The 16,976-nt window shown below is 37.4% G+C and overlaps 1 protein-coding gene across 6 annotated transcripts in view; it reads left to right on the forward strand.

The window, feature by feature from the left end:
• Mp (collagen XV/XVIII-type protein multiplexin) overlaps positions 1-16,976 on the forward strand; it is a 1,211,252-nt gene that overhangs the window by 824,239 nt on the left and 370,037 nt on the right. The window lies entirely within an intron of this gene.

Genomic DNA, 16,976 nt, shown 5'->3' on the forward strand with positions numbered 1-16,976 from the left:
TAGAGGGCTAGTGCTCAATTATTAAGCTCGAGAACTGGATTCGCGAGTTTGGATATCTTGGATATCTCTGGCTAGAATCCTTACTCTCACATGGTACTGAAAGGAAACGTTAGAACACCAAACCAATCAACCAATAATAACAACTACTAAAAAATAAAGATGAATACTGTTTATTTAAAAACTACATACTGTAATGTGTTAAGTCTATACGGTAATATCGAGACATCTTGTCATTGAGGTTGCATTGAAATATAAAGGGTCAAAAAAATCAATTACTACAGTCAATACTATAAATAAGAAAAGGTTTAAAACTGACATGTGAGTACTGAGTTCGTTAGATCTTCATTCAAATATCAAGGAATCATCAAGGAACGAAATGGTTAGTTAGTATAGAAGAATAGGGATAATACAGAATCCAACGAAAGAAAGAAACAATGTAACTAAACAGAAATGCAAGAGAAGGCAACATTTTAGTCCATTTATCCTGGCGAAAATGTTGTTCATATAGCTTTATGGAGAGAGAGGCTTCAAGAAAATGAAGAAGTAGAGAAACTGGTCCTTTACAGGTCTGCCTATTGTTACCCACTAGTATAACAGTTGAAAGAGACACTGAGAAACGAAAAAAAATCACACATTTTGCATTCTCTCTCGAGGTTGCCTGTTGTTCATCTTTGAAACAGGAGAAGATTCACTTTATAATGTTGGACGGCTGGTAGTCGGATTAAGAACCAACCAACGAGAGCCATTATATGTATACATAATCTTCTCTTGTATAATAGAACACGCAAACCACTCAGTATGAGAACAATCTGCAACACATTCATTTCAACAGTCTTTTTTCCTCCCTCTCTCTCCCTCTCTCTGTCCCTTGTGTCATAGACTATTATATATGAACGCATGTATGTAATTTGTGCTGAAAGAACTTTTTTACTATCAACGTGAGTTGTTAAGAAGTACAGAGCTTGCAGAGATGTTAATTCTAGTCTACGCAAATGTATGGCAAAATAAACTGGATTTGATTTGTTGAGATGTACCGTACGTATGCGTGCGTGTGGGTAAGCTTTTATATTATTTTTCTTTTTTTCTTCTTCTTTTCTTATCGTACAAGATTTTAGTCCAGATGTTTGATTTCTTTATCGAGGTAGACATCTTAATTTGCTTACCTTCTCACTCCATAGTGTACACAAGAAATAAGCAGGTGGCAAAGGATAGTAATATATGTGTAGCGTTATATATATTTTTTTGAAAAGAGAAAAGAACTTCATAATTAGACGCAATCTAACATTGTATTAAGAGTTCTGTTGTTTATTTATTTATTTATTTACGAGGTGCGATCAAAACTTACAGTGAATCTTTTATTAGAAAGAAAGAAATAAGCTTAGATGGAATTTGATTTAATTTCCTTTAAAGTACGTACGGTTTACGGTTCCTTTAAAGTCGTTTCTCGGTGTCTCTTTCAACTGTTATACTAGTGGGTAACAATAGGTAGGAATTTGATTTAATTTCCTTTCCTTTAGTAATGCATTTATCCCAACGTTGAATCCATGACTGGAAGCATTTCTGGAAGGCTTCTTTTGGATGGGCGTTCAGTTGTTCTGTTGTGGCCCTCTCAGTGTCAGACATGGTGTCAAAACGTTTTCCTTTAAGCACAGTTTTAATTTTTGGGAAGAGCCAGAAGTCGCATGATATTAAATCTGGTGAGTAAGGCTGATATAGACAGGAATAACACTTTTTCCAGCCAAAAACTCGCGAATCAAACGCAAGGTGTGGCACGGCGCGTTTTCGTGGTGAAGAAGGAAGCCATGTGCCCTTTTAATCACCTGTTCAAATGCTTTTCACGGACCCATACGAGATTTTTAGTTCTTTGGAAAGCTGTCGAATAGTCATTCTTCAGTTTGAACAAATCATTTCTGCCACTTTTTGCACGTTTTCATTCGTTTTTAACGTCGAAGGACGTTTCGATCATAGCTCGTTTCCAACCGACTCTTTGCCATGTTTGAATTGCTCATACCACTTGTAAATAATCTTCAATGCCACCGCTTCATCGCCATACAGTGGCTTTGACATTTCGTTAACTTCTTTTTCACTTTTTTGCAACTTTGAACAAAACTTAATGTTGGCGCGCGACATACACTCCTAACACGTCCTCGCTTGTGCCTTTGGAAGCCAATAACATGTCACAACTCGTTCAAACTCGACACTGACTGTACCAAAGATTTATAGGCTACCGGTTTACTAGTTGAAATGGGTACAACACCGATAGATGGCTCCGTGCAACTACATTCACCGTACTTTTTAATCATATCTTGTATTTTGCCTGTTAGTAAAAGCGTGTAGTATTAGCAAATAATAAAAACAAGGGTAGAACAGCTAAAGAGATTCTTAGAATAGTCATTTCCAATTCGATGATCTATGACATCACAATTTGCAGCTGCCTTTCTTAATAAAGCACACAGAGAGGAGAAGAAGAAGGCGAGACATTTGGCGTTTATTGAAATAATCTACTCTAAGGGTCATTTAAACGTTCTTTAATTCTTGTGGTTTCGGTAGCTATTACTGAACCGTCGCGTTTTCAAACTACATTGACTTAAATGAGTCGTTTTATATATGGCAGAGCGGATCTCCAGTAGCTGTAGTCTGAACATCCAACGGCTGGTAGTTACAATCCGCGGCGGTTGCGCGGTTTCTTAGTTACATTGTATCATATAGGGCTTTTTATCCACAATAGTTCGGTCCACCCATCACTTGTAATGCTGTCAAGTCCTAAAGTTTACAGCCATATCTTCAGTTGCTTGTTATCTGAAGTGGACGAGTCAAAACGAGTAACTCAATAAAGAACATTACTCGACTGAGCAGGTTGGTAACAGTGATTTTGACGTACTTCCTCCTCACCATTGCCCGTAGCGTCGCAGACACAACCGCAAGTGAAAAGGGCTCTAGCGAATCCGCGGCGGTCGAGCAATCACTACCGCAACCGCGAGAAGGACTTTAACAGTTGTTCATTTGTAAATAAACAGTAGCTACTACCGTTAAGTTTAGTTGTGGCTGAATTAATTTAAATGTGATCGTAATACACCAGAACAGTGTATCAACAGGATAATTGGCGCGCGATGGCTTAGTAGTAAAGTCCTAGTCACCTTTAGTGCATGGTACACCTGGTTCAATCCCAGCCTGCACCGAGTAAACTTTATGATGAACAAGCACGTGCGCGTGAGTTTTCACGGAGTTCTTCCATTTTAATGTCAGATATCCGCCATCATTAACAACTATTATTTCTATGTTCTAGCATGACGATTATGTTAATATTCATTCATTAACACATTTCTAAACAAACGCAACAGCTTCATTCTTGAAAATCATTACAGGTCATGTAAGTTTGAAGACAGCAAGTCCTAGTTAATAAAATAGAATATTAAATTAGATATAAATAATAGTTACAGCTATGCTGCTACTGAAATAGCTCAGATATGTCTGAATCTGCCGGTTAAAATGTAGTAGTTGAGATTGTCTTACTTGATATTAAATGTTAACAGTAGCACTGAATATAATTGAGATTATCAAAAAAAAAAAAAATGTTGAAGATTATTTTTTAAAAGAATGGTCAAATAATGATAAGTTTAACACCTCATGGAATTGCATTGTCACCATATTGCTGTCGAGTTGATCTAGTGTTCTTGTTTAAAAAAATTTACGTCGAAGCGTCATTTTTTTTTTCATCGCAACATATTTCACTACATCAAATAACATTGTCTCCTTTTTCTTCTACTCTGTAGCTGGTAAATTCACAAAATATTTTTTGCCCGACATGTCAATTTCAAAATCCAACAGTGTTGAGAAGAAACAGTGATGGCTTCGCAGACATACTTCTCGTGAATTCATGACTACATGTGCACTGCCAGTAGTTGTTTATTCTATTCCCGTACATCGTATCCTCCTCTTCTTTGCCCTCTATGGTTTCCCTCTCTTTCCTCCGATCGTAAACCTATGCTTCCATATCACACATGGACCACTTGAAAACGGCTGTTTATATATATATATATATATATATATATATATATATATATATATATATATATATATATATATATATATATATAATATACATTTCCTGAATCTTCGACCAAAGAAGCGAAAATTTGCATAAAATGTTTCGTTTGAAGTATTACCTTCTTTTGTTTGTTTGCTGAAAACTTTTTACTTACGTTCCCTTTGAGAACGGAGGTTATATAAGACATTACGATTAAATACAAACTACGATAATGTTTCAGTGCTCTCCCATCGCATCCGGAACTACGTGCATTAAAAGCGTACTCGCCAACGGGGCTATGTGAACTGTTTATTTTACAGTGCTGTAGCATTCACGTTACGAAAGAAAAATAACAAAGTATTAGAACCTTTTAGATGTAGACATTTAAAAAAATTGAGAAACTTACCTGGAAAACAATTGACGTCATAAAAGAACAATAGCAATAGATTAGAAACCTTCCCGATGTAAACATTCAAAAGAATGAAGAAAATTACCTGGAAACAAATTTACGTCACTAAAGAACAATTGCAATGGATTAGAAACCTTCTAAATATAGACATTCAAAAGAACGAAGAAAATTACCTGAAAACAAATTGACATCAAGAAAGAATCATAACAAAAGATTAGAAAGGTCCCGAATGTAGACATTCAAAAGAATGGAGAAAATTACCTAGAAACAAATTTATGTGGCGAAAGAATATAATAGTAAAAGATTGGAAATCTTCTACATGTACACACTCAAAACAATTGAGAAAATTGCCTGGAAACAATTAGAATGGAGAAGCAATGAGGGAGCATTTGAAAAGTGAGGAGAAAGGAATGGGAAAAGAAACTTGTTAAGTTACTATTTGAGAACAACTTTTTCAAATGGAATGAAGGACAAGCAGAAGGAATGAAGCTAAATGATGATGATTTAATCGATGAATTATATCCAAGTAACAGTTTCTGTATGAAGACGAAATTCATAGCAGGAGACTCATGTATATAATGTCGACATCAATGTAGTGTGAGGGCCGCGATGACTCAGTGGTACAGCATAGACCTTTGGTGCTTGGGGGCGCCAAGTGAACTTTGTGGTGGACAAACACCGTGTGCGTGGGTTTCCTCGGGGTTCTCCCATTTCCTCCCACTTTCTTTATTCCATCATTTCATTCATTTCTCATCATTACCGTCTCCTTTAGCTTAGCCGGCATAATTGTGGAACGTGAAATTTTTTATCCTTGTAGTGTGAAATATCATAACAATATTAAATAAGGCAGCAATAATGACAGAAACTAAACCACGCATAATAATGATAGGATAGGAATTCTGAAATATCAAAGTCGTCTTTAATTCCAGAAAACAAAACTCTCATACAAAATAGCAAGCCCCTGTCTTATAGTAAGCTTATAACAAGTGGTACAATACTTTCGGTTCAATACAATCGTCTGATAATCCATTTAAACTCACGAGTCTTCTGCAACTTGTGATACAGTAATATGAAACATGTTGTCTAATATTGCAGGACTGTGCATTATTTCTTAAAAGTATCTGATCTTCAAACATTTAGCTGGAAGTCTTCAAAGTTTTAACTTGAATCGCGTTCAGAAAACGACCATTAGGAAGACCTAGGCGCAGAAAATGGAGGACAATATTAAGATGGATCTCGCAGAAATAGGAACACAAATTAGAAACTGGTCCCAGTTGCCCAAGGATAGAAGTCGATGGAGAGCTTTTGTGAATGAGGCATTGAACCTGCTGGTTTCATAGGCCATAGAGTTAGTTAGTTGTCTGGTGTTTTCGCCCTGAGATAAAGATGTTTTAAGTTTTAAATTTTGGAACAAAATTCAAAACCCTAAAATTTGTTTCCCATCATAACTTAACCTGTAAATACATTGGAAAGGGGTGTTTCAAAACAACACCGACATCGTTTGGGAAGTGATTCCTGACACCAAGATAAGACAAAAAAAAAAAAAAATATATATATATATATATATATATAATATAGACCAACTTGGATGCACAAATGCTTCCTTTCGGAGTTATAGGTTGCCGAAAACATGAAAAAATGAACTTTAAAGGTCCATAGCTTCAAAACTATGGGACCTACCGTAGTCAGGTCAATACTTCACTTACTAACTAATATGTGCCCTATCCAAATATCCAAGTTTCAGAATCCAGCGATACTTCTGCAACAATTTTTATGGAGGTAGTTGGTAGGAACTTCAAATTATATGCTCAAAGCCAAACTCTGTCTATAAAAATTAATGCGGAATACCACAGAATTCTGAAACTTGGATATTTGGGTAGGGCACATACTAGTTCCTAAATAAAGTCTAGACCCGACTACGGTAGGTCCCATTGTTTTGGAGCTATGGACCTTTAAATTTCATTTTTTCATGTTTTCGGCAGCCTGTAACTCCGAAAGGAAACATTTATGCACAAAGGTTGGTGTATACTTCTTGTCTTATCTTGGTGTCAGGAATCACCTCCCAAACGTCGGTGATGTTTTAAAACTCTCTCTCTCTCTCTCTCTCTCTCTCTCTCTCTATATATATATATATATATATATATATATATATATATATATATATATATATATATTACATTCCACGTTAATATTTTGAAGACTAAAGAGGGCAAATAATTAATGAAAGTGAAAAATAATAATAAAAAATTATGGAATAAAGATGTGGGGTGAAATTATAATTCTGAGAAACCCACAGACACAATGTTGACCACCACAAACTTATATATCCAGGAATCAAACCAAGAACCTCATACCAGAGGTGAACGCTTTACCACGTTTTTATTAATCCATTCTTTAAGAGTTAATTGATTAATAAAACGTTTCTCAGCTATTGACATATGTAACTTCCCTGATTTCACTGTTTTTAAAATTCTTTTCCACTAACAAGATAGGGACAGGAACAGAGAAATATCTAGGATAGTTAAAGTTTTATATTGGCTCTCCTACCAGGAATCGAACCCGGGATCGAGCTCATTCGTGGCTAAGCGGTTAGCGTTTGCGCCTTTTGGCGTGGGAGTCCCGGGTTCGATTCCCAGCGGGAGCTCATGTGGTACGGATCCCACCTTAATCAGTAGGTCTACGTCTCATATAGCCTCGCTGCTGAACGGGACGTTAAACTCAAAATCAGCTCGAACCCAGGACCACGTCCGCCAAAGGCGCGAGTGCTAGGCACTACACCAGCGGTGAGGGTTGTCACTCTCACCGCTTGAGAAAATAAATTGCTGATACGTTCGCTTGAGGAAATAAATTGCAACAATGGGTATCGACTTTTCGTGGTGACTGTGCAATAAATTTATAGATTTATAAAGTACACCTTTCCTTCACTGTTGTCATATATTTTAGAGTGCTTGTTTACATTTGAACTCAGTCAGATTTTTTACTCACTTGTTCAAACTAATTAATTTAATACATAATGTAATTAATTAATTTATTAATTAAATTGCATTTCAATCACCAAGAGTGTTTTTTTCCCTCAAACTGCCCGGAGAGGAAGAGGAATCGTCCGACTGAAAATATAAACAATATAACATTAAAATATATCAACAGTTTATAATAAATTTTAAATCATTAAAAATAGAAAACTAAAACCTGTAAGTTGTCGTTATTTCTTTATTTAATTGAATACTATATGAAATTAGTAATTGGGAACAAGGTAGCTCAGTGGTAGAGCACTCACTTCACTCTTATTGTCTCTCTTAGTCTCGTACATAATCATGCTACGTGGACATAAACTAGAAACTTCATTTCATTTCGAGACTAATAATTGTGATTTAATCTTCTACAATTTTTATATTTGGTCTAGGAATTAATTCGTGCGGGTGGACAAGAGATTGCGCAACGAACGGAGCGTCCCACAGTTCCGTGTATCCACACATGTGTTGCAAACCCCTGTCATCGCGTATCGTTCGTAGTATAGGGCAGTGGATTAAAGCGTCAACAACACCAGTTTGTAGTTAAGTGAACATGGCGCAATTTGTGCCTGATAAAGTGTTTTTGCGGGGTGTCCTGCTGCATTACTTTAACATGCAGAAAAGTGCGACTGAAAGTCATCGTATTTTGGTGGAAGTGTATGGTGACCATGCTCTAGCTGAGCGAACGTGTCAGAAGAGGTTTGCACGGTTTAGAAGTGGTGATTTCGGCTTGGCAGACCAAGAGCGAGCTGGACAGCCAAAAAAATTTCAAGACGAAGAATTGACAGCATTGCTCGAGCAGGATTCGTGTCAAACGCAGGAACAACTTGCAGCAGCATTAGGCGTTGATCAAACAACAGTCTCCAAACGCTTGAAAGCCATGGGAATGATTCAAAAGATGTCACATTGGGTTCCACATGAATTGAAAGACAGAGACGTTGAAAGACGAAAAACCATTTGCGAATTGCTGCTTCAACGACAGAGCAGAAAGGGGTTTCTGCATCGAATTATTACGGGTGATGAGAAGTGGATCCATTACGAGAACCCTAAACGAAAAAAGGCCTGGGTGAAACCAGGTGAACCAGTTTCATCTCAACCAAAACGAGATATTCACTGTGCAAAGGTTATGCTGTGCATATGGTGGGATATGAAAGGTGTGGTGTACTATGAGCTGCTGCAACCGGGTGAAACTATGAATGGAGAACGTTATCGACGACAATTAATGCGTTTGAAGCAAGCTCTGGCCAGAACACGACCAGAATGGGAGAACAGACATGATAAACTTATTGTTCAACATGATAACGCTCGCCCACATGTCGCAAAACCGGTCAAAACCTATTTAGAAAATGTCGGATGGGAAGTTTTACCCCACCCGCCGTATTCACCAGACGTTGCTCCTTCGGACTACTACTTGTTCGATTGCATGAACAACGATTTGATTGGACAGCGGTTTACTTCTTCAGAAGATATCGAAACATGGGTCTCTGACTGGATCGCTTCCAAGGATGAGGACTTCTTTCGCCACGGAATCCGTACATTGTCTGACAGATGGGCGAAAGTGGTGGCTAGCGATGGACAATATTTTTCTTAAGGTATTTATTATATGTATTTTGTGTTTGTACTAGAGCTTCAATGTGTGCGTACCAACCGCACGAATTAATTCCTAGACCAAATATAAAAGTAATATATGACCTATAGACCAGCTTTAATAACTGTGTTTTTTTAATTAACTATGCAGTCGATTTATGGTATCAAGAGAATATTCCATCACTAGTCACAACAGTCTATTAAAACCGGAAGTGGTTGAAATTTACTACTACATTCGATTTCAATGTTAATTTCTGTAGAGCAAAAACGGTAAGAGATATTGAAATGATTTTTTTTTTGGCAATAGATTCAATTCTCAAGACTAGATTTTATCCTCTCCCTTAACCCTCTATTGAATGTGGAAGTGGTTCAAATTAACCACTTCCGGTTTCAGCATTTATCGCCATAGAACAAGAATGGTCATAAGTAGCGTCAAGTGGTTTTCAGCAATTGATTAAGTCTTAGGAGTACATGCCATCACATAATCTTGAGAACAATCTTTAGAACATACCATAATTTTTAGAACTAAAAGTAATGGAAAACATTCTCTTATAGACAATATTAGGAACTCAATATTACGAAAGAGGAACTTATAAATGAAAAATATCACCTGGAATTCGTGAAGTTAAGAATTCTCCCTAAGGACACTGAGGACGGATAAACTTCTTCTTGGTTTCAAAATGAACACACGGAAAATGATACCACATCAAACATCGTGTACACTTGACCCGCTCTTCTCTATTATGATCATCATGAAACCACTCTTGGTACACTGAACATTGAGAACCAGTGTTATCCTGAGAAACTTCGGCGTTAAGTGTCGTCTTACCTTTCTTTGTCGTTGTAGACTTCCTTCTCTTTTTCAACATCAGAAGAATTTCGTCTGTTGTCAATTCTTTGGAACTGCCTACTGTGCCTAAAATTTACGTGAAATATTATATTTGTTTTATTGTATAATAGGAAATTTCCCAACTTTGAATGTATTTGCTTTCTATTTTTTATTTACTATTTTTCACCGGACAGGTCAGGATTCATACTTGTGAGGCTTAAACACATTTTCAAACTATCGAGCCCTGTATTTGAAACGTACCCTGTGTTGCTGTCACGATACCTTTTGTTTCTCGACCATATTCTACACGTAAATCCACGAACCCATATTTCCCCGAATGACTTAGCTCATATTACCCCCTCTTGCTATATTTTATTTAGGTTTGCAACACTGTTCGCACACGATTCTGCAACGCCCGCCATGACTTGCGAACAAAGGGAAACACCTTGGGCTCTACACGTGAATAATCAAGTTTTCGTAATTGTTTTATATATTCGGACATTATCTTATGTTTTATAGGTGCAGAATAACAACAGGCATATTATGAGGCAAAAAAAAATGTATATCACTTACCTTCAAATCATTAATATTCTCTTAAATTTCTACTTCTACTTTTCACACAACTTATAGTCGCATCCGGGACTCCAACAGTACTTCTAACCTACGCAACAAGAAATTTTATCTTGTACTTTCTGTATTAGGAGGAGGAAACCTTCTTTCCGCCCATATTCCCCGTCCGCTCATATTCCCTCTATTTACCTTATACATATTAATAAATTCTATTCCAATCTATTGTATTCTAGACGCTCTACCACTGAGCCACCGCAGTAATTGATTAATTTACTAATTTAATATAACTTGTGAATTGAAGAAATTTTACTTTTAGTGGTCACATAGTACAGGTGCACATAGTAGGTTAAATTTATGTAACATTTAAGATGATTATCTTTATGATATTTTACCCTACTGCATACTACAGGGCTATTCAAAAAGCGCACTGGTTTTGGCCAGTTTGGCCAATTTTTTTTCTCGGTTGTCGACGTTGTTTTGTATTTTTGCTCTACCCATAAACATTCCAATTGTCGTCTTAATCTGAATTTCTCGCATTTCTTTAGTCTGTGTCTAGCCATGAAGCAGTTTACTATAGCGCAACTTGTGCTAATTGTGAAAACTTTTTATCAGAACGGAGAAAGTTATACAGTAACTGTCAGACAACTGTCAGCCTACTCTACCTAAACTACTCTACCCTACATTTAAAAATGATGGCTAAACATTGAACTAATGTAGTCTAGCCAACTCTATCCTACCCTACGTTTGAAAATAATTTCTAATCATTGAGCTAACGTATCCTAATAAACGTACACTACTTCATTCAACCCTTCCGTACGCTGCCCTAATCTCTACTTTTCCCCCACCCTACCCTACACTTGAGAAAAGCTCCGAACGATCATTGCTACTAGCCTGTTGCACTAGTACGCTCTGCTATGAAGACCGATAGGGTGGATTTGTATGAAATTTAGCATAGTTTGTAGCGAAACATTATGTAAGAAAAGGGGACTTTTTTCCTCAAACCCACCCCTGCTTGAAAATGTCGCTTGAAAGGCGGATATGTTAGAACAGAGTTTTACTTTTTGCCTACAACATCTAGACCCCAGACACAATATACTAACCATATTTGATTTGCTTTGATTTTGAGTTTAGCGTCCTTTTTTCAGCAGCGAGGTTATATGAGATGAACCTACAGCTTAACGTGGGATCCGAACCAAATGATCTTCTGTCGGGAATCTAACCCGAATCTCCCAAGCTATCATACTTGTTCATAAAACAAATTTTTTCACCCCTATATATTCTGAAATATCAGAAATGCAGCTTCCTTTTCAGTCTTTGATACGGTATCTGAATTTTTCAAGAATATGTTTGTATTTGTCCACCAGCATTTGGACATATTCGCCTTTCCGACGAGTGAACTTCGCTCGCTTTTTTTTCGTATGTAGTACCAAAAGTTACCTCAAAGTACCCGAATAAGTTTTCAGTTGTTAAACACACTTTTTAGCAAATCAAAGTGTGATATTGTTTGACGTAATGTCGTAAACGTCGTAGTTTTATGCAATTTCCGATTATTCGTGAATAAAGTTAATCCTTTCTCAGTAACTGATGGTGCAACGACGTAAGGTTCTTATCTAAAGATAAAAAATAGTCCATAGATCATTTCTATCAGATCTTAATCCTCGATTGGTGCAACTGACCATTAATGTTACGTGATTCATAATATAAAAACTGTAAATTGATGAAGTAGACTGTACCAATTAGGAATTAGATTTCTGAGCTTTCAGCATCTGTGGCCATATTAGCTCGTCACGTATGACGTCCCTCGGCGATCATACTATCCGAGGAAAGGGAAGCAGGAAAGGACAGGAGAAGAAAGGAAACGGCCTGGGACTTGTATATTAGGTATTCCGGTATTTGCCTGGTGTGAATGGGGGAAACCTCACTCAAGGTGGCTGATCTGAGAAAGCTTTTTACCATTTTTAGACTGGGCTACCCTACAGGGAATCCAACTCGGGACCACTCGCACCAAAAACGAGAGCGTTAGCGAGTAGACTGTATGAATATAATGAAGAACAATTATCAAGGTTTAAACACAAGTCAATACACAATCTACTCCAATGATTTAAATGTTGTTATATCAAACAATTCGTGGTCCTCTTATGATGCAAAACGATTTTGATAACTTCCAGATGAAATTAAGAAAGAAATCAGGGCATGAACTTTGTACTTAAATTCACAAAATGAGTCGTGACGAAAAAGGCTTTTCAAAACGACACTAGAAAGCTTTTTAAGAATCGAGAGGGGACGAGAATTGTACAAAAATTGACGAGACGAGACGGAAAAACATCATTCTTGTCTCTTGGATAACACTAGTTAAAAACACTGTATTATTTTACACTATTGGAAAATGAACAAACATGAAATGGTATTTTAAATAGGAAGTCATATCTTGATAAAGAAATATTACATCGCGAATCGAATGCATGAATGTTTGAACCTAACTGGAGGGCATCTTTAAACCATTATAAAATTTTGTAATAATGCTATAGGTGATATAATATCGGACTTTCCGGGTCGATCATGGATACTAGATTTGTGTGGGTTAGGAAGTCAGATTGGTCTGAGAATTTAGTCCCAGACCCGGGTAACCTGGTGAATCGCACCTGCACCATCAACACAGCTCGAAACATACATAGACCCTACAATTAGAATTCAAAGTTTTGAATTTCTCTAGTATAATAGTATTAAAATTCTCTATTTTACTTTTCAAGTGATTATTTCATTTAAGTTTTTTTTTATTTATTTCAAGTAAAATGCGTATTTAAAATTTGAAAATAAATTGTTTCAGTTTAACGTCCCATGATTATGCCCTTTAGGCTAGGTGAGATGATGATTAAGGCAAGTAAATGATTATGAAAGAATTGATGGAATGATAATGTGGCAGGAAACGAGTACCCAAGAAAACTCACGGACACAATGTTGTCCACCACAAACTTACTTGGCTGAGAATCGAACCAGAGGCCTCACGCACTAGACGTAAATGCTCTACCACTGAGCCACCGTGCCCTTTTACGCATTAAAGAACAAAATAAGCACACTTCAAAAGGTCGTTCCCAAAGTAAGTGAAGATTCACATAGGCCGGAAAATGTTTAATTGTTTAGAATCCAAGAAGTTTCCAAATATTTTCGCTTCTCGCTATTATTTTGATGTAAATAACAGCATCGAAATGAATTTAGTGTCTGCTCTAAGGCTTGTTGTGCAGGTAGCTTAATGTAACATAAAACATCGATCAAGGAGGGTAGGAATAGACTGGATGTGTTTCTTACCCATGGACCTAAAAGGAGTTTGGAGATCTTAAAGTTAAAGAACTAGATTGGAAAGATAAGCAGAAAATTAATTTAAAGAATGTAATGTGCACGGTAAAAAGTAACTCACTCGTTGAACATGGTTTAGACAGCTTCTTAGAAATGACTTTTGTTCATTAACATGTTCAAAAATGTCCTGAAGTATTCTATCAGAGAACAAAATCTGCCTAGAATGTATCCTAACTGGGGTTAATAGGAACTGCCTCACGCAAAATGTGCCTGAACTGATACAAGGGCTGCACTTTCAGACACAGTAGGATACTTGACACATTATCGACACTCTTTGCATATCTCCAGAGTATATATATTCACCTCTTTTAGATACTGTGTTTTCCAATTTTCCTCTCAGCATCTGTACAAAAAATGTAAAATGATACGGTGTTTTATTTTTTTACATTGTGCATTAAAGGTAATGGTATCTCTCATCTCTATCACTTTCTGCCATACATGGGGAAAGTGTCGTACACCGTTAGGTGTAAATCTTGACGGTGTTCCACAGGGATCACCATATGGCATGGATGGTCTTTTCTTGTGTCGTAATGTTTCCCGTAAAGCGTCGGAGGTGTCGTAGTGCTTCCCATTTCATTTTGGCGAAGAGGTCATCACGAAGTCCTTAAAAACATTGTTGAGCACTGGAATCTCGTGCCACTTCAATCTTGATTTATGCACGTTGTTGATCCTTCCGAAACATATTGTTATGGCTTCCACTTTCCTCCTCTATTTTACGGCACTGATACTTTTGACTGATTGCACATACAGTAGTCGCTACCACTCACCACATTTTATCGTCTCACGTTTCCTTATCAGCTACAGAATTCTTGTAACGCTGAGATACATCCCTTTGAAGTAGGAACAGTCTTGTCACTATTTTTTTTTAAAATCAAACTTACGTATGTCTATTGAGTACATGGGCACAGAAACGACTTTTAAACAGTGTTTGGAGACTTTACCGCTTATACATTTACAAGACTTTTCTATTGTCTGTTCACTCTAGGATGGAAGATTGTTTACAAACAACAATTGTAGTGCGAGCGTCAAAACCTTGCTTCTCACCCCTACATGGTTAATTCATGGTTGCCAGGCACATGAATCTCCGAACCGAATGTACCTGCTTCTGCACAGTCATGGACCAAGTGCTATTACTACATAAATTGCTGCTTTTGAGATGACTGAGATATTAACGTTATGAAAAATTGAGTTAGTTATTATGTAATACAATCTTACATATAATGCACACTCAATTTTGTACAAGTGTTCTTGTTTGAAAGTGTGCGAAAACCTTGTACGCCTGGCAATATTGGAAGATGGCAGTTTGTGTTGTAAACAATAAACAGAGGAAGCGAAGACCGTTAGGTTCGCTGGACAGCGTTGTTTTGATGATAAGGCGACAGAAACATATTGTACTGATTGTAAACAAGGGCTGGGAATTTCGATGCGAGTATAGGTGGAAATATTCTCCCCACATATTGCCTGTTGGTGAAGGTTTGCAATGTTGCAAACTGCTAAGTGTAGAATTTCATACTAATTGAACGAGCTTTGAGAAGGATTAGTATGATGCAATAATTATAAATACTAACAACCATAGACTTAAAGTATTAAGAAATAAACCATGCTGCTGTAAGAAGAATATAATACACATTGAATTAAGTGTTCAAAGTACAATATAAAGCGAATTTTAACATTTAAACATTTTAAAGCTGTACACATTTGCCCTGTTTGGGTGCCTTTACCAGACACTGTGCAACACGAAAAAGGGCATTAAAATAGGTAGATCGAGCGTGGGCATGAACGCGGCTCTGGCCGGTATTCCTTATTAAGGTTTTCCTCAGTCCCACGAGGTGAATGACTAGATAGTAGCTTCTGTAAGGCAGGGGTGGATCCAGAACGGACTTCTTGAGGGCGGTGGGTTTTAATACTGCTACTTAGAGCTATTTTTAAGAGCTCCAAACTCTGGGATTGGGTTTTATTTAAATATATAAAATGAGAAAGGTTCCTTTCCTGGGGGCAATCGCCATGATCGCCCCCCTGGATCCGCCACTGCTGCAAGGCCAGAATTGGGCCAAACACCGAGGCCCCAGAATTGGCGGGAAATATATTCCTTCAGAATATTATGTTGTCAACACTTCCACAAATATTATGGTGGTGTGTTCCGACATCCCTTTTTCGTTTATGTGTGTTTAAATTCATTATGAAGTAAATGTAGAAGTGTTTCTTTCATTCTCTTTCTTTCTTTCTTCTCATCTTTCTCATCCTTGCTCTCCTTTCCCCACCTTCTTAAAATATGAATACTATCCTCCTGTAATATTGTTTCTCTCCACGGCCCAACCGGTTTAAAGAGACCAACCTGATATAGTTAACTATTAGCAGAAGTGTACCAATAAATTCACATTAGAGACAGCGCCGTAACTTATATTTTTTTCCTGGGGGGCAAGCATTAATATGTGTATTTGGGCCTCCTAGAAAAAGTTGTTTTTCTCATTCTTGCCCCCCCCCCCTCTTTCTAACTTTTTCTTACTATTTATGCCCTCCGGAGCCTGTCGGCCCTCCCTCACGGCAAGGTCTGCGGGGCCGTTACTTACGCCCTTGGGCCCATTCCATACATGACAAATTAATTAAGGGGACAACATTGACAAATCTCAAAGCCATACGAATAAATGTTATTTCTAGGGCCCCTAATAATAGACGTTTCTTACTGAAGTGGGCACAAGGCTCACTTTTGTTTTATTTACCTTTTGTGCGCTGCTTTATGTAATGTAGTGAAACTGTTTAATGCTTCATTTATAATTTCATGTTCGTATTGTATATGGATTAAGAAAATTTCGTCTCCAAATGGGCCCCTTCGAACGGCGGGGAACCTCCCTGGGGGGAAGTTGCCCCTCCCCTGTCCCATACAAGTTACGGTCCTGACTAGAGAAGAAGTAAACTCTTTCGAAATTTACGCAACTTGCAAATACCAAACCCTACTAGTGCTAAAATTGATGAGTTAGTTCCACTGTTACTACTGCTATAAGGGGAAAGTAGGGGAAGGACTGCTAAGATTCGCTGGCCAGGTTTTGTGTCAAAACACAGCGCCAAGCTACAGTGAACAGACAATACCATATAGTCATTGGAAACGTCATAAGTTCGTGTACATTTTGAATACACTTTGGGCAGTTCTTATTAACCACTTTGTTTTTTGTTCACTTTAGAACATTTTTG

This window comes from Thermobia domestica, chromosome 18, assembly GCF_964235325.1.
Source record: "Thermobia domestica chromosome 18, izTheDome1.hap1.1, whole genome shotgun sequence".
Classification (NCBI taxonomy): Eukaryota; Metazoa; Arthropoda; class Insecta; order Zygentoma; family Lepismatidae; genus Thermobia; species Thermobia domestica.